At 39.8% G+C, this 4767-nt stretch overlaps 1 non-coding gene across 1 annotated transcript; it reads right to left on the minus strand.

The window, feature by feature from the left end:
• Nucleotides 1–2642: 2642 nt before the first annotated feature.
• On the minus strand, nt 2643–2749 carry LOC141716157 (small nucleolar RNA R71). The gene has a single exon (XR_012572877.1). It is a non-coding gene; the product is annotated as a small nucleolar RNA R71 (small nucleolar RNA).
• Nucleotides 2750–4767: the final 2018 nt, after the last annotated feature.

A 4767-nucleotide genomic window follows, 5' to 3' on the forward strand; every position in this document is an offset into this window, starting at 1 on the left:
TTTCGCGAAACAAGAAAATTTATAAAATATCTAGATATTTAGAATAACGCGATGGTACAAGCTGTTCTGAAAAAAATAAAACCAATTATTTTATTTGGAATATTAGTTATTAAAATATAGTCCGGGTCGTATAACTTTTGATACAAAGGCTTTAAATAAGAAACAAAATATCCGATAAATACCCTGAAAATACCCGAACAATACAGAATACACATAGCACGTAACAAGTAGGGTTTTATAACTAATTACAAATAAATGACACAATAAAATACTTAATTTATCTTTATTACGATATAATACAAGCGTAATTTTTCCTAGTCATTACAATTATGAACAGAAAAAGAATGAGTATTGAGAATCGAAAGTTGTAGCGCTAGAAGGAATGATGAGAGTCTGTGCGATAGACTTGAAGGGAATTTAAAATGATCATTTAGCACGGATTGAGTTTTCTTATGACGATAGATAATGCGTCAGTATCGGGATGTCTCCTTATGAGGCCCATTAGGGAAGACACTGTCGATCTCCCTTGAATTAGGATGAAGTTGGAGAGCGCAAGATGCTCGGACCAGCAGTGGTCCAAAGGACCAAGGACGTATTAAATTAAAATTGAGGACAGCTGGTCAACCCCAGGATGGACATAAAAAGTTGATAAGTGGATTTTATATCCACTTGGAATGCTTTATTACAAGCTTCAATTGGTGTTTTGGACTCAAGTTGTTGGTATTTTGATGTGCTTTTGTGTTATTGCATTTCAAGTATCAGTTATATGAAGAAAAGAGCTTTTAAAGGAAATATGATAAAGAGTGATCAGAATTGGAAGCCAAGGCCATTGTCAAGTTGTAGAGAATCTCGTTAGCTTCGCGTGGGCAGTTGAATCGCCTAATTCTGACGAGCAGAACTCAAGTTATGGCCAAAACAAGATTCATCAGAATTTTTTCCAGAAGCTATTTGAGCGCCCGCTCAGGAGAGCTGAGCGGCCGCTCAGGGCGTGGCTGCTCAGGGCGCGGCTGGTCGCTGATTTCGCTGAAAAATCCTTTTTTGAGTGGAATTTGACGATTTTAAGGGTCCAGGTCCACTACGGGCGTATATAAACTTAAAAAAAAGGGTTTTCATCATCCGGGAAGATTGGGATACCAAGGAGAAGACCTAGAAGCACGGAAGAACTCCGAAAAAGAAGATCTTGTTTTCAACTTGTGATTCTTTGAATTAGTTGTAACTTTGGATGCTCGCTTTCGTTCTTGTTGAACCTAGATCTCGTTTATTCGTACTTTAACCATTATTCAGTTGATTAAGACCTTGTTTTATGCCATGCTTTCATTGGAACCCATGGTGACGATGAGTTCGGTTATGGGCTAATCGTTATCATGGGATTTTAGCGGATTTACTTATGGATTTCAATAGTTAATTTGTTTCGATATCTTGGTGTATGGTGATTGATTGATATCCTAGTATTGGTTGTGCTTATTCGTCTTATGTGCGTAGCTAACATATAAGATAGCGTGTTAATCTCTATTGAAGCGACAATGAATATAGAGGTTTAGAACTTGCCATGCTAGCATAGGTTCATGTATATGTATGCATGATTCGTAGGTAACTCTAACCGTTTTAATTGCCCTATGTAATCATTATGGATAACTTGTGCTTAAACTGTTATGTTGTCAAATTCTATAGACATATAGGGTCTCAATATAATTGGTGCCTATTCAGCTTCTATCTCTTTTGTGGATGTCTGGTAGAATGGTACTCGTGCAATGAAAGTTGGCGTTTATCAGTTTCGTGTTATCTGATTAGTGTCATCACCATCACATGCTAAGGTTAAGAACGAAAAGACTATTGAATGAAGTATTTAATGAAGTTAGAATCCCATGTTTGTCATATATATTAATTTAACCATTCTTGTTCTCTTAGTTATAATTGTTAGTATAAGCTCTTAGCTTAATAAAAACCCAATTTGTTATTTGTCTTAGCATTGAGCGATAACCATACATTGTTGCATAGGTGCATAAATTGAACTTAACCTAAACCAGTCTCCGTGGGAATGAATCTGATTTATATCTTATACTACTTGTGAACACGTATACTTGCATGTATTTTAGCACGTGATTTCGCCCTAACAAGTTTTTGGCGCCGCTGCCGGGGACTCAGTGTTAATTTTTAGTTTATGTGCTTGTCATTAGTGGTCGTTAAAGTTCACTGACTCGGATTCTTTTACTTTCACGGTTTATTTGTTTGTATTTCAGGTACTCATTACAATGGGAGATCCAGCAGCACGAACAAGAGCCTTGATGGATTTTTCTCAACCCAAGATCAATGACATTCAATCTAGCATTATCCGGCCAGCTATCACAGCTAATACCTTTGAGATCAAGCCTAGCATAATTCAATGCGTACAGACTTCAGTCCAGTTTAGGGGTTCTCCAACGGAAGATCCCCATACACACATTATGGATTTCATAGAGATCTACGACACCTTCAGGTTCAATGGTGTTTCTGAAGATGCTGTGAAGCTGAGACTGTTCCCATTCTCTCTGAGGGACAAGGCTGAGAGCTGGTTACACTCTCTACCAACTGGTTCGATTACTACTTGGGAAGATCTTGCTCAGAAGTTTCTTACTAAATTCTTCCCTATGGCGAAGACAACTGCAATCAGGAATGCTCTTACTCAATTTGCGCAGCAATCAGGAGAATCTTTATATGAAGCTTGGGAGCGCTACAAGGAGATGCTTAGGAAGTGTCCTCATCATGGAATGCCTGATTGGATGATCATCAATTGTTTTTATAATGGGTTGGGAGCACAGTCCAGACCCATGCTCGATGCAGCAGCAGGTGGAGCATTATGGGCAAAGAGCTATGAGGAAGCTTATGATCTAATTGAACTGATGGCTGCTAATGAATATCAGTATCCAGCCCAGAGATTGCCACTGAGCAAGGTAGCAGGAGTTCTTGAGGTGGATACAACTACGGCTATCACTGCTCAACTAAAGGCATTGTCTATAAAGATCGATTCTCTGGCTAACTGTGGTGTTAAGCAGATAATTAGTGTTTGTGAGCTGTGTGCAGGTTCGCATGCGATAGAGCAATGCGCTATATCTAATGACTCAACTCAGTTTGTGAGCAACTTTCAGAGATCGCAGCAACCAGTTCCAGACACTTATCATCCTGACAACTGGAATCATCCTAACTTCAGCTGGAACAACAATCAAAATGCGATGCAACATCCATTCCAGCAGTTTGGAAATAAGCTATTCAACCCTCCTAGTTTTCAGCAACAAATTGCACCAAAACAACAACTCCAAATTCAATAACAAAATCATGATGCATGTCTATCTTCGAATGAAAAATCTGAATTGGAGGAGTTATGGCTTATGTGCAAAAACCAGGCTCTTATATGCCAAAGCCAGGCTATTTCTATCAAGATTCTGGAGAACCAAATAAGGCAAATTGCTAATGCCTTATTGAATCGGCCACCAGGAATGCTTCCTAGTGATACAGAAGCCAATCCAGGCTAGAGGGAAGTTGAAGAACAGGTGAACGCCATCACCTTAAGGTCTGGAAAGGTTGCAAGCCCCCAAATTTAGCAAGACGAACAGCCTGAAAAGTCTCAAGTTCCAGAATCTGAAGTTTTGGCTGAAGAAGATGTGCAGAAGGAAGTAGAGGTGGAACCAAGGAAGACCACTATGGAACACACTCCTCCTGAGGGTAATACAGGGGAGAAACAAATCTATCCTCCACCTCCTTTTCCTAAGAGGCTGCAGAAGAAAAAGACGGATAAGCAGTTTGAGAAGTTTTTAGAGATGTTTAAGAAACTTCATATTGACATGCCTTTCGCTGAAGCTCTTGAACAGATGCCTAGCTATGTGAGGTTTATGAAAGGTATTCTCTCTCGAAAAGTGAAGGTCGATGACTTAGAGACCGTTGTTCTAACGGAGGAATGCAGTGCTGTGCTGCAACAGAAGTTGCCTCCGAAGCTTAAAGATCCTGGAAGCTTCACTATTCCTTGCACCATCGGAAACTTGTCGTTCGACAAGTGTTTATGTGATTTAGGAGCTAGCATCAATCTGATGCCCTTATCTATCTTCAAGAAGCTTGGTCTGCCTGATCCAAAACTAACATACATGTCATTGCAACTAGCTGATCGTTCCATCGCTTATCCACGAGGTATAGTGGAGGATGTCTTGGTCAAGGTGGATAAACTCATATTTCCTGCTGACTTTGTAATTCTTGATTTCGAGGAAGATAAGAAGATTCCCATTATCTTGGGAAGACCATTCTTGGCTACAGGCCAAACTATGATCGATGTGCAAAAAGGAGAGCTTTCGATGAAGGTTTACGATCAAAAGGTCACTTTTAATGTGTTCAAGGAAATAAAGTTACCCACAGCTAAAGAGGAGTGCTTTAAAGTAGAGCAACTGTAGGTTTTGAATGCACCTCTATGGAAGAGGAAGTTGGATATGCCATTTGATTCTCTTGGGTTAGCAGAGCTGAAAATTTCTCAGGAGCGTTTTGAACCATTTACTCAAGAAGCTCTCATACTTGAGCTCAACCGAAAGCCATATCACTTGAGTTATTCATTCTTCGGTGCACCCAATGATAAGGGGTTGGGATATATTTTTGATGATGTAGAGAGTGGCTGGACGGATCTTCCAGTGCCTATAGAGGGTTCTTCTCATGCGCCACAAGTAGTTGATAGGACTAGTATTGGTGATGCACAGTATAGAAGATTGACTAGGCGTATGGAGGCCATGCATGTCATCCACCGATATTTTG

Source organism: Apium graveolens, chromosome 3 (genome assembly GCF_009905375.1).
Source record: "Apium graveolens cultivar Ventura chromosome 3, ASM990537v1, whole genome shotgun sequence".
In the NCBI taxonomy this organism is placed as follows: domain Eukaryota; kingdom Viridiplantae; phylum Streptophyta; class Magnoliopsida; order Apiales; family Apiaceae; genus Apium; species Apium graveolens.